Here is a 15,119-nt window from a genome sequence, read left to right as displayed (position 1 = left end):
AAAATATTAAAAATATTTAAAACTTTTATTTTGTTTCCTTTATTAACATTTTTCTTTTCTGATAACCTGTCTGTTCATATTCTGACAATGAAAGGTTACTGGTTGCCCTGAGGTTTGATTTTTGAATACATGCCTTTGAATTTTCCAATCTGCAATCACAGCTCTGATCCAGTCATGGGAAAAGTAAAATAATGTTCTATCTTTATATAGAAAAACTTTTTGGCGTTTGAATTTATCTGTATGGCTCAGAAGGAGAAAATCCAATCTTTTTGTCATCAACACTTTTAGTCAGGAAAGTTAATAACAGTGTTTGGCTAATGATTCAAGGAAATGAAAAAAAAAAAACCAAAAGAGAGCATGATGATTTCCTTTATACTATTTTAATGCTTTAGAGCATTCACTTTTATTTATGGGACCACTTATCATTAAGTAATACTTTGTAATAATAATAATAATAATAATAATAATAATAATAATAATAATAATAATAATAATGGTTTTGTAGATATGAACTTCTAATGGTCATCTTGCATCTGTTTTAAAAGTAGTGTTTTCAGAAAATGTAGGTTAAAATCTATTCAACTGGATAAAAAAATAAGAATATATTACTCATAGCCATGGGATTTCATGACTAAATTCTGCCCTAAGTTATATTATTATTACTTTGGGTATAGACTAAAATAATTGAAAGGTATAATTGTCTCTTCAGTTTCCACATTGTAAAACTTTATGAAAATTTCATGTAGTAGTTTAGAGGACATGACTAAATCAACAAGCAGAAAAAAAATCCACAATGTTTCTGAAAGAAGAAATAAAAACATCTCAAGTTCTCACAAGAGACTCAACATCTTTGTGATTCATAGCAATTTTCTCTTAAATATTAGTTATTCAGCAAGTACAATCCTACAAAATTTTTTTCAGTTGACTTTCTTTTTTTGCCTACATTATAGAGCTTTACTCTTTTTGAATGGTGCATTCAGTTCAGCAGACAGTTAGACTCTTAGTTCTAGTCATTGGGAAAGACATTCATGCATAGGTTAAAAATATATGTGTACAAGTATGTGTTGCTAATTGGTGAATTTAGATGAGAACAATATAGTATCTAAATGGGAGGATGATATGAGTTTATACTGTGCAACATACAATATGTATTATGAATTTGCTTGTTTTATTAAATGAGAGAACAGAGTGATTCACCTTCTGAGTCCTGTACCATGGGTCTCATCAAAACTGTTCAGAGAAAACCCCTTCTAGTTTGTCATCTTTAATTTTTGAGAGCTTACATTCTCAATCCAGCTTTGAGAAAGATTAGATCTTTCTTCTGCTGGCAAAAGGCATCAGGAGAATAGAGCTTCAATTTGGCAGACATTCAAAAGTTTCAGGCTTTAAAAATGCTTGGATTAATAGGGCAACAATCAAACAAGTTTTACAGTCCAACGAGAAAACAAAGGCAGAAATGGATAATCAGCATGGGGTAGAAGCAAAGATATGCTGCTGATTTGAAGCATATGCAATAATTGCACTGAAACAAGATTAGAATAAATTCTGCATCTCAAATTAGGCTTGGTGAATATTTTAAATCAGTTCATTTGTTAAAATTGCCTGACCAAACTCCCACTGGTACATCTATGCCTCAAACCCAATATTGTCTGAGATGTTTTTCACTTTACCTGAGTCTGGTCAAGAGGGCAGACTGGGAGTCATTTATGATGGGTTGTCTCTCAGCTAGCACAATGAACAAGAAATCACTAGAACTAAATATATTCTCCTTAGAATCAGAAAGAGAAAAGTATTTTGTCTGAAAATCTTTGTGCTCAAATTTAAAGATTACTAAACAAAGGGAATTTTAGGATATGAAATAATAAAGCTATCTATTGGTGAATATTAATAGGCTTCCTGGAAAATTGTTGGAGGATGACATAAATATTCAATACACATGCTGAAAGTTAATTTTTTCTATATAAAGTGGATACTGATATTGCATTAGCTGTTTATCAGTCCCTTTCTGAACTGAGAAATGCTGAAGAAGAAGCTAGTAGTTCAAAGAGGTAACTTTTTACTGGAATTTTCTAAGAAATAGAAATATATTGAGCCTGCAATGCCAAATAGAAGAAATGAAAATAGAAAGGTTTAAAATGTAGTATTTCATTGGAATTTCCCTAAGATTGTGAAAAAATTGATAATGTTGTTTCTGAAGACAAGTCTGGAGAATCACTTACATCATTACTAAAATGAATTTTTCAGGTGTGCTGATATTTGCTTCCGAATAAACCCTTTCATTTCTATCACCAGTGTCACCAGAACATTACTCTTACTGATAAATTGTCTTCAAGACATGTCTCTAAACATAAAATAGAGACATAAATATATATATATAAATAAATATATAAAATATATTAAAATATATATAAATATATAAATATATAATATATAAAATATATAAAAATATTAAAATATTAATCATAACATTATTAATTTTCTCTATTTTGGGGGGTTTCTTTTATAAAATATAGAAATTTTGATTTCCAAGAAGTAGATTATTTTCTTATTTCTGTGTGGATATATTTTGAAACAGCTCCAAATGTTAGTTAGAAATATTTAAGAAAGTCTGCCTACTCCCTTTCCTAAGGATTAAGGTACTGACCATGACTTGGGAGAGCTAACTGCTTGAGGCAAAGCTCCTTAGGAATTACATTGGGTTGGACTTTTATTTATATTGTTTTTTTTCTTTAATTGATCCACACAGTGAACTATTACATTTTCCCTGGGAGAAGCTGGAAAGGGTACTACTCCTGTATTGGGTATTCATGGAATATTTATAGCAAGCCCATTAGTATGAAATAGTTTTGTTTTAATCCTTAATATTTTGTATGGAACCAAAATCCCAATATATTATATTCTTAGTCTTTTCCTGACAAAACTTTTATAGCACGTTAAATAATACCAAGATAGAATATTTAGAGTGCATATGCTGAGCAATGTAACAAGCTTAAAGAAAGTGGAATTTTGGACAAAATCACACTGAGCATTTGAGAAGCTGCCAAAGGATTAACAATAACATTGGTTATTTTAACAAAACTAGAAACCAGTTGCTGAAACTCAGTCCAAAATAATTGTGACAGCAGATTTTCTGAGTAGCAGTAGAGTATCCTTCACATATTCAGAAGTGCGGTAACACAGGAAATGGTACTCAGCAGGAGATAACAAAAAAAAATCATAATTTCATTTTAGCAGTAACCTGCAAAATTATTCAGTTTTAGGGAAGATAAAATAACCTGCTGAATGACATCAGGTTTATTTGCCTTCTAAATAAAATTAAAAAATGAAAAGCAAGCAATCATAGTTTATTTATTTTTTACAACAAAAATAAGGCAGGTTGTTTTCTTTACAGACTGGATTAATGAGTATGAAATTTTTATGATGTAAAGTTTTTACTAATCATTGTACAATGGTCATGTTTAATAATTCTAGCTGCCAGTCCTTTTCATGTGCATTCCCAAATATTTTCAGAATCCATCTGGATGTAGTCTTAAGAAAAACTTGAAGTGCCAGAAGTGACTAATTTCTGTAACTTTGTGGGAGAAATAAGAACCTAAACTTACAAAGTCATCCTTATTTAATTCTTTGAGAGGTAATATTTAGTAGAATGCTGGATTTTTTTTCACTAGAACAAGTTGACTGTGTCATTAGGAAATGTTCCTTTTCTGTATCGAGTATATTTTAATAAGATTCTTAGGTTAATGATCCATTCAAAAATTTATTTCAAACCACTGTCAAAAATAAAACAAATCACTACTAGTATTTTGGTGTTCAGAATATTGGAGCACAAGACAGTTTCTATCCTATTGGAAAAAATTCTACAGAGTTTAAAAGGGATGAAATCTGTAGGAAACTTTAGATATAGGGAGGGGAAAATTGCAAATGTGCAGGAATTACTCTACGTCCCATCAGAAAACAAGTGAAAATATTAGTAGCTATTAATATTAATAACTAATATTAGTAAACTTAGTTTACTTAGCTTTAAATTAGTAAATAATTAGTATAATAATAGTATAATAGTGTATAATCGTATAGGAACTGGTTAAGTACTCAGAAGATGAGAGCAGAAAATTAAATTTGCTACTTCTGTCACAGACTAAATTAAATTAAATCCTGCATTTACCATTCACTTACTTTATAGACTTCTGCTTTCTTAATTTCTTAGAAAAGAAATGAGAAACTACATTATTTTGATTGCCTTTCTCATGATAATTTAAGTCAGCATGCATCTGACCTCTGATTCATATTACTTTACATATGATCAATCTAATTAAGCATTTTCCACATAGAGAAACTGGATAAACCAGTATCTCATGAGCATTTAAATTTAATTTTACTAGTAAAACCACACCTTTGAAGAACCCTTGCTTCAGCTGAAAAGTGTATTTCTGCTTTAACATCAAACTTCACCAAAAATAGGAATTTTTACTTGGAATATTAAAAAAAACTTCAGCTTATAATTTCAGAATAAAAATAATAATTCCCTTTTGAGGGAAATTTGCCTCTTGAGGAAAATATTTCAGAGTGGACAACAATTTCACTGACACAGTGACATATAGCAATGTGGCAATAAAGGTGTAGAGGGAAATTATTAAATAAAGACAAGAAAAGTGTTGAATTCACAAAGGTACAGTAATCAGAGTTTAATTAAAAAACATTGGAATTAATAAGACTTTTCATGTCACTGGACTCCAGTCCAAGTCCCTGGGCTTCAGTAAGAAAAAGAATAGAGGATGCACACAATAATTACCTAAAGGATAGAGTAAGATATGGGATGATAAAAGTCCTTTTGTAGTTCTAAGTCAGACATCCATTTGGACCCTTCTGTGTCTATAATTAGAACAACTACTAAAGGAATAATAGAAAGAAAATGAATGTTTCTTAATTTACATCATACCAAGTTAGAGAGAAGGAAGAAAATCAAGAGATGTTACAGGAAAACAAATAATTTAAATACTATCATAGTCATTAAAAACTACAAAGTGAAAAAACTATTTATATTATATACCATTTCCACTCCTAAACTTTACTTGTAAATTTATTTTTTTCTTATTATGAATTAAGAAGACCATGATGAGATTTTATTGATTGCTTTTTGATGGTGTTTATGGTAGGTTTTAATTTCTGGAACTGTTCTCAAATTTCCTCTTTATCAGGCTTAATATCACATGTAATTTGATTTTTTGAATGACTAGGTGACTCTTCACCTGAGTTTGAACTGGTCTTTAGTGATCTGGGATTGCAAATACTTCAGGGCATGTTTTCTACACCACTCACAACAATAAGTTATGTAGTGTTTGTACCTGATGCCTCCTGAGTGCTCCAGGCTCTGACAGTCGGGCTCTGAGGTTTTTAATTCCTGTTTTTTTTGTTGTCACACCTCTTCATTTAGAAAATGCAAGAGAGATACTGCAATAACTATCAGTGAACTCTTGTAAAACACACTCATTCTCCTAATGAGAATAAAGCTTTGCCAAACGTAGTTTCCTGTAGACTCTGTTAATGTGTTTGCCTAGAGTTTATAAAAATCTTTACTATTTTTACACAGTTGTGCGAGCAGGATATTGGAGACAACAAAAAGTATCTGGGCATAAAAGTAACGTTCATGTTTTCTGCTTTTTTGTCATTTCTTACATTTCTCACATTTCTCTTCAGAGAGATCTCACACCATAAGGATTGTCTTCTGAGGACTCAACTTCCTAACTTAGTTCAGAGATCCTGGCTTTTCCACTGGGTAAATCAGGCTACAAATTTCATAACAGGTTTTCATGTGGTGCTATTATTTGTTTTCCAACAAAAACTCAAGTCTGGCAGAAAATTATTAATTTCTTTTGTGTTAATGATTTCAGTGAAAAACATTTTTGCAGCTATTTGAATTTTCTTTAAATTGTGGTGACTTTCAGTCTTCTGTTTCTTTTGGTAAATATACAGTTATTTATGAAAAAATGACATAATAATCTGCTTTAATCTTTGTGGTATCCCAACCTTATATTACCTTATGATATCCTTGATGTCACTCTGTTAGACAGCTGCATTAAAAATGAAATGTCCTTGATTTGTACAATACACTTTAGCAGTTATAAAAGTGAATTTTAACATTTAAAAGAAAACTAAGTAAGAAGAGGTCAAAGATGATCAGGATAATCAAAAGAAAAGATAATCAAATTCAAAGAAATTTTCTAATAAAAGTAGCTGTGGAGCTAAACAAGGTTTCTTGCACTTCTTTTTGTTCTTATATGTGTAGTGAGTCACCCAGAAAATTATGTTCAAATTCACTGTAAAAATTGTTTTCTTTTTTATGGATACCTGCAATAGGTTAATTTAATGCAATGAGCATTTAAAAGGTAACAAATGAAATTTCATGTCTGGAATGGAATGAGGTAACCTAAAGGAGGAAAAGGAAGAGGCATAAAGGGAATTGATAATATAAATATATACATTCAAAGTAACTTTGCCAGCCTACACCAACCAGGCTAATGGCAGAGCACCAGGCATATGTCAGAGCAGTATCAAAAGTCATAGGCTTAACTGTGAAAACAGACATCTTCAATTCATCTGCAGCTGTTGCACCAAATACAAATAAAGATGAATAGCCTTGTTTAGAAAGTAAGTTTAATGCTGGAAGACAAGTAAAAAAATTCTCTGGAGTGGATGTATATGTCAATAATATCTTATTTGCACCTACCTATTTGATTGACCTTATTCTTACACTCATCAAAATGATAATAAATACCTAATTAAAAACTAAAATTATGGTTATGAATTTTTTTACTTTGTTGGCTGGTTTTCCAGTGGGATTTTTGTTTTCTTGTTTGCTTGTTTATTTTTACTTCTTGAGATAGAATTTAGGCAGCTGTCTGTCTAAACTTATGTTGTAATATAAATCTAGTCAGAAGAACAAGCTACTCATGAAACACATGGCACATAGTAACCTTGGAAACTAGAAATCTAAGAGAGCTGCCTAATGAATTTGGAAGTTGAAAATTCCTCACAAAAAACCCTGATATCTTTCTTTGGACTTGAAATTATGTTCAGATGCCTACATCCTTGTTATGTGAAGAATAGACAGTTAATATTTTCTAGTATGCCCTAAACTTTTGATAGCAGTCGCCCTTTTGGCTCACTAATACAAACAAGAGATTTCTGTTAAAAATTATTTTCTCCAATAGACTTCCTCCCGCCTTTTTGTGAATTTTAGAGATTTGTTTTCATTTCAGAGTTGTTTTAAAATAATTCTATTTGAAGCTGGCCTGAGTTCTAATACACAACATTAAAATTTATTTTAATTGCTTTGATAAGCCTTTGCGGGGGTCATCAGTGTTTGAGTACAAGAACTCAATGTTTCTCAAAACAATTTTTCAACATCTTTCCAGTTTCCTGAATCCAGCACACAATATTTTGGAATACAAACAACGCTGGACTGTGGTGCTACATATCTATCAATATCATAGTAGTGATCAACAACTATGGGGGATGAGGAGGCAAATCTCTTTTCACACTCTGCATTTTGCACAGCACATGAATTTGGCAATGCATACATACACACACAGTGATGTTCACTGCTGTGAGATCTGGGACAGACTTTAGATTGATCAGGCATTTGCAGGATCTACTGCTGGAAACAGAACTAGCTCTCCACTGAGAAATAGTAACAACTCACTTGGAATATTTAACTTAAATATCTTAGAAACAAGACCAATACAATACCCGGGTAAGGTAAAAAAGAGAAGGCTCACACTGCACATGATGGCAAATCTGACAGTAAAACAGGAAAAATGATGGTTGGATGAAAAGGCAGGTGTAACATGAGGCTGCCCTGCAGGCTGTAGTAAACACAGAGGCTTCATGCTGATTCAGATCTTGCCAGGAGATGTCAGTTTTTAGTTGAATCAGTAACTGGACAAGGGTGTTATGTTGCTTTCTGATTTTGGTTCAGCAAAAGCTTCAAAATAACCTCCTGTCTGATTCACGAAAAAAGTACAATTATTCAAGCAGATTTACAGATGATGCATATGTTATTTCAAACCAATTTTCCTTCTAAAAATATTGCTTTTAACAACATTCTTTCTAGCTTCTGACCTTGGAAAAATGCTGTAAAAAGACACAAAGGGCTAAATTAACCTGTGAATACCATCAGAACTGCTTAAAAGTTAAGTAAAGCTGAATTTCTTTAGCTTCCTTGTTTAAAATCTCATTTCTACATTTTTCTTTTGGTAGGAGTATTTCCCATGCAAGAAAGACTGTTGCTTTGATTAACCTAAATGTGCCCCACCTTAAAAAAATAAACTTTCAGATATTTAAATATAAAGGTACATCACAGGTAAAATAGTAAGGGGGGTGAGGGGGAGAGGTTTGGATATTTTTGGGGTTTTTTTTGGGGGGGGTTGGGGGTTTTTTATGGGGTTTTTTTTGTTTCTTTTGTTTCTTTGGTTGGTTGGTTGATTTTATTGTTTCTTTTTTTGTTTAGTTATAATCTACTATATTCTGTACCACAGGATAAATTCTAAAAATACCAGAACTTTCTCTTGAAGGAAAACTCAAAGAATATTCCACATTGGCCTTCTGGAAATGTTATTATCTGTTCATAAGAAAGAATTTGCCACAGCAAGTATCTTCAGCTGGGAGGTAAAGTGTATTACTTTGACTATATTATTGATGACCATCTCATATTACATGACTTTAGTGTACTCACCGTGGCAATGTTAGTATGCCAACACTCACTCACTGTTTTTGTACAACAGTAAATAAAAACATTTTATGGCACACTTTATTAATTACATGTAAATGTTTTCATTATTGTAGATATGTTTTATAGAATTTTAGCCATAAAGAAGTGTAAATCTTTAATTATAGAGCAGGCTTTAATAGTCAGTTATTCCTTGCAAATGCTGATATTTCCATCATATAAAAAAGAATTAAAGGGACACCATTAATATGTTATCAGGATTTAATCAATATATGCTTTTTCAAATCTTTAAAATTAATATTTCAACAGTGCCAGAAAAATTGACCTGAAAAATGAAAAAAATACAGTGTTGCCTGCACCATGTAGAGGAATGTTCTCAATGCATTAAAATATAGTTCACCATCTTTGAAATTATTTTTAGCAACTTGAAAATTAGATAAGTTATTTACAAGAATATACATAGTTGTTATTCTTGCTACTGCTTCTTTATGCTTTTCTTCATTTAAATCTTAGAGTTCTTGTAATAGACAGAATAGTTCTGAATAAGTTTTGCCTGCTCCACAGAAAGACAAGACATCTAACGAGTTGAATGACACCACTCACTGTCAATGAAAATAAGTAATTATAGGTAGGTTTATAATATCCTGACTAGAAAGCCTCAAAGGCTGATCTGCAGTCCTCAAGGCATGCATGAAGCAGTTAATTAAGTTAATTGTGAAAATCATATACTTACGATAATCTAGTAGAATTAAATGACCCAGACATCAGCAAAAGGGTCATTTAAATGCATCTTTGATGAAAAGAATAAAGGGAAGAGATTTCACCTGTAAAAGTGAAAAAAAAAAAAAGAAGAATGAAAATTAAAATATTAAAAAAAAAAAAAGGTTAACCAGCTGCTGAGAATATTTCAGATGCAGTATTAGATATAGCTTTAAAATCCAAGACCTCATGTTGGTTGAATTAACAATATCTCTAGCTGAATTAATAGTATCTCTTCCATAGTCTTGTCTCTCCCATGGATGTTTGCCCTTCACCAAATGCCTCTTTCGCATATTCAGTGTGACAGTATCTGCTGTCTTGTCATCTAGATACTTCAGCATTTATGTCATAATGTTCATAATGTTTGTAACACATGAAGCATTTGGAGATGTCAAATTGGACATTTGGAGATAGATATTGAAATACTTTATACCCATAAAACTATTACTTTCCTTGCTACTAGATGACTGGGAATCTTTGAAACAATAAAGCACTTCCCAAAATATATTAAAGATTTGCAAGGGAATTTTCCAGCTACTATATCACTTATTGATTAGGGTAATAGTACCTTGAACATCTTTCAATTTTCCTTTCATAATCAAAACTGAGAATGCATGTTAGACCAGGTTCTGTCATTTAATCTGCACATCAGGTCTAGGTATAAGTAAAATGAATTTGAAAGCAGCGAGACAGTGGTTTCAGTGACTGGCAGAAGGCCTAGCTTTTATGCTAATTTACAGACTTCAGAAACAATGAAGTATCCAAAAAGCAAAAATGCATCTCAGTAACAGAAATCTGAGAATACTTTCCCTAACACACTGAGAACACTGTAACCGTGGTTTCATAAATAAAATTATCAGATCTCAGAAAGTTGAGCACATATACTGAAACTGTTGTAAATAACCAAGGATGTACCAAAATGCAAAGTATTGGTATAACAGCAACAGCAATGACTGATGAAAAAGCTAAAGCACAAGTCCTGTGAGGAGAAGCAGGGGGAGCTGGAGCTGTCTAGACTGGAGCAAAGGGGGTTTGGGGGCCACTGCTCTCTACAGCTACATGGGCTTGGGCAGTTCTCCCAAGTAACATGCAAAAGGAGAAAAAGAGATTACCTCAAGTTGCACCAAAGGAAGTTTAGATGGGATATTAGGAAGTATTTCTTCACCACAGGGGTTGCCAAGCATCGAAACAGACTGCCTGGGGAATTGGTCGAGTCACCTTCCCTAGAGGTATTTAAAACACAAGCACATGTCCCCAAGTGCCATAGAAATACTCTGGTGGTGAACTTGGCAGTGCTAGTTTACAGCTACTTTACAGCTCAATGATCTTACAGACCTTTTATAACATAAATTATTCTATGATTCTGTAACCACATTGGTGCAATTTCCTGGGGCGATGAAACCAAAATTCATTATGTTATTGTTTCAACTACAATTTGACTTATAAGTTAAAAAAATGCACAACTTGTTAATATATCTGGCCAAAGATACTCTTCTGCACATTTTCATCAGGAAGTGCAGCTGATATAATAATCTTAATTTTGAAACTATGCAATTATACCAGTAAAAATAAAATCAACTTGTTACCTGAAGCATTGAAAAAGTGTTTTAAGTAGTTGAACAGATATTTTGCCCTGTTCATGTTTGCTTATAGTGAAATTGTAATAGTAGCAGCAAAAAAATAGTATCTATTTTTCCTGAGTCAGACAGAACCCTCAGATGAATAGTGATGCTAAAGTCTATTAATTAATGTCACCATTATTTTCCCTGCTTTTATGTGCAGAATTCTTACACAGTCCTGTGAATTTGACAGTCACAGTGGGTTTTCTTTATCCCTTGAGACTCCTAAATGTGAACATCTTTTTCAGCTTATGACACATTTAAGAAATCTTTTCCTTCCATATTTTTTCTCCTTCTTACTCACAATATCCTTTTTTAAGTCTGGTGGTTGAGCCAGTTTTTCACCTATTGTCAGTCTATATCTTATCAGTTTAACACCTAAACAGCTAAAATCAACGTGATGTAGATGACATCCACAGCTCTACTGTTTCATATTTTTATGTTATAAATTGCTACTTCATAGGAAAGTATCAAGTTAGTCAAACACAATTTATCACGATGTATTTTCAGACACTTTCTAGTCCTTCAGATACTGCTAAGTCTTTCCATAATTTTATCCAGGGGCTGAAATAATCTTAATGCAAGTTTCTTTTAGTTCCATAAAATGGACAGTTCAGTGGGCAAATGTGGAAATGAAGAGACAACATTGCTAGAGCCAGGGAGGTAAGAACAGTGCTCAATATCCAGGACAAGCAGTAATTTGTCCTGTCTAGGAAAAAACCAGAATCTTCTGGAGAGAACTCTACTTTCACAGCTAATTTAATATTAAGAAAAGTCCTAAATAAAACTGTATAACTGCAACAATCTCAATTTTGTGTTTTCTGACTTGGTATGAAGATTGCGCATGGAATCATAGAAATTCTGATTTGTATATAAACAAAGCAAGCTAAAACAGACATAAAGCAAACTTGTGAAATTATTTTTTATATTTCATGAATATGGACAAGATTTTTTAATATGATGGAAAAGAAAAAAAGCAAGAGAAAGAACTTTCCCCTCAGTATTATTTTTTGGCCATAAATTTTGCAAAAGAGCGTCTGTGAAAAATCAACACCAAATTGATTTGATACAAGTACTAATTTATCTTTTACTGCTGAAAACAATTCTGAATAAATGAAAATATCTAATTCAACTTGCTGTTTACCTCAGCTGTAATTTAAAAAGGCTGTATTTTACTCAAAGACTAAAATGTCCCCTTTTAATTGATGCAAAAAAATTTAGCCAAAGATTTTATGAGTCTGTTTTTTTGAACCAAGTGAAATGATCATTCTTGCAGTTTATGAAGAAAACAACCAAACCCAGAATTGTTAAATGAGTTTAATCAATCTGATCACCAAGCAGAGTCATATAAGTAGAACAGTAATAATTAACATAGACATAATGTGGCTTTGCTAATACCTCCCACCTCTGCTTTCAGATATTTTAGTCCAAAAAAATACCTATGCCAAGGGGTAAACAACTATGTTTTTGATTATAGGATCAGATTGATTAACAAAACATAGAGCTCTAGAATGAGTTATTAGAGCAGTCTTTTGATTCTGTCACAGCCAGATTGTTTTAAAGTATGTTTGCAGACCTCATTTGCATATTTGTGTAGCCACATTAAACAAGTGCAGGTGTAAAAAATTCCCTGTGCCTTGAAATGAAAGTCAAGAAGATATAATATACTTCAAAGGATTGCACTTGGGTCCTTATCATCTAGAACTTTAGTTGATTCTTTTTCCATTTTCTAAGCTGGTTGGTGAATTTGTTTTACTTAAATTTGAATTCATACACCGCAGCTGTTAATAATAACATTACATTTGTTTCCATCAAAATGATGAATATGTACAAATGTATAATATAGTTAAAAAATGTTATGCTTTTAATTAAAAAAAAATTAAGTATTACCTATACATTAAGTCTTGTTCTTTAAAATAACTGGAGATTATTTCACTGCAGTGGTGACAATGGTACTTAAGAAAAGTATATATAACCTATAAGAACAAGAAAATTAGGGAAGCCAGTGAAATATATTGCTCTTTCCAATGATCACAGAATCCTTTGATCTGTAATTTGAAAAAAGAAAAAGTACAACTTGAGAAATTAAAGTCAACATAGGAGATAAGAAAAAGGAATGAAAAAAATCAATTTTCTAAATCACTGCATGAAGAAAAATAAATGTTCAAAACTCTACTATGCAATTTTACATACTGTACTCTACTCTGCAGAGGGACAGATTTTTTGGAACACAACAGAAAATGAATTTGTTCTTGGATTTAGTTCAGAGAGAATCATGAGAGCCATTTACTTCTGATGCAGTTCCAGTAAAAGAGCTATTATGCTGATTGGCATAAAGTTCATCAGTTTATATATATAACTTTTATTCTTGACTCATCATTTAGGTAAAAATACTCATTCTCTATGAAAAAAAAAATGCCTTGAATAAATGAAAAAAACATTTGAAGATCTACCTGTCAATTGTTCTCTTATATCATCCAAGAAAAGAATGTGCAATAAAACTCACAAAATTCTTAAAATGAGAATTGGTTCAGGATTCCAGTACTGTCCTGAAAACAGTAATTTAAACACTATCTAATTTCATTAATACAACTGGGACTTCTTTAATCCTCTTCAAAGTTATCTCTGTTTCATCTCTTTTAAACTTTCTCTGATACTATTTCTTGTTATTCAGGTGGTGAGTGATTGATGTATTATAATTTTAGATCTTGAGACAACTCCTTCATTTCCAATTCAACCCAAATAATGACCTGCAGAAAATATTGGGAGTCATGGAATCCCCCTCTGGACCTGCTATATAAAAATATAGTCTTAAGCAAGCCCTCAAGTATCTGAACACAAAAAAATGGCAGAAGAATCTGTATCAAAATCATTATGAGATTTCCAGTTGCTTGCTGTCAGATCCCAAGGACAAGCCATGATGCAGTGGGGCATAGCTAATGCACAGTGAGTCACTAGCTAACACCATACAGAGTATAGGACATTATATGGATAACTGCCAGTCCAGGCAGAGATGGAGTAACCAATGTCTTTTGGAAAAGTCTTTCTGGAAACCATCCAACATTATTTTGTTGGACTATTTCCAGCAGTTTGATTCTTGCTTTCTAATGATGCTACTAACTGACCGTAGCAACGATGGAGCTGTTAGATGAACTATTTATTTTTCTTAGAGTAGCATGCAATTCAAACATCTCTCTGGAGCATTGTATTAGGAAATTATGTATCATAACCAGGTGGATTAAAGTGATCATATGGTGTCATAAATCCTTAAAGCATGCAAATGTCAGTAATGCCTATGATCTACATAGGATTTGTTTTTAATATGTGGAACATAACTAGAAAAATAACAATCAAACTCCCTAATGTGGCTGTTACTTTGTAAATTTCTTTTAATCTCAAGAATTTCAACAACATCACCTCTAAGGTCTTGCACTTATATTGAGCAACCCCAGTATCAGTACAGGTTGTGGGATGAGCAGATTGAAAGACACCCTGCCAGGAAGGACTTGGGGGCACCTGTGGATGAAAATTTGTGTATGAGACAGCAATGTGCATTTTCACCCCAGAAAGGCAAGGAGGTCACACCCTGGGGATGGAAGGCAGAGACAAGGCATAATTACTGAATGCCTTATTTGCTTCAGTCTTTGCTGCTGAGGCTGGCCCTCAGGAATCATGGATTTTGAGGCTAAGACAAGAAGGCTGAAGAAATTAAGAGCTCTTTATGGTTAGAGATAAGCTAGAGAGATTCAACACCTTGGGCCCTGACAGGATGCATTCATGGGTCTGAGGGAGCTGGCAGATGTTGCTGAGCACTCACCATCATCTTTGAAAAATAATGGAGAACATGATGAGAAATGCTTGATGACAGGAGGAAAGAAAATTTTACTCCCATCTTCAAAAAGGGAGGAGGGCCTGGAAAATTGCTCACTAGTCAGTCTGACCTCCAGCCCCTGAAAGGTGATTGAACAGATCGTTGTGGAGGTCAGTATGTAGAAGAAAAGGTCTCTGGGAGTAGT

Source organism: Cyanistes caeruleus, chromosome 5, assembly GCF_971803275.1.
Source record: "Cyanistes caeruleus chromosome 5, bCyaCae1.hap1.1, whole genome shotgun sequence".
Classification (NCBI taxonomy): Eukaryota; Metazoa; Chordata; class Aves; order Passeriformes; family Paridae; genus Cyanistes; species Cyanistes caeruleus.
The sequence above is the reverse complement of the archived record's forward strand: the minus strand, read 5'-3'. Positions refer to the sequence as shown.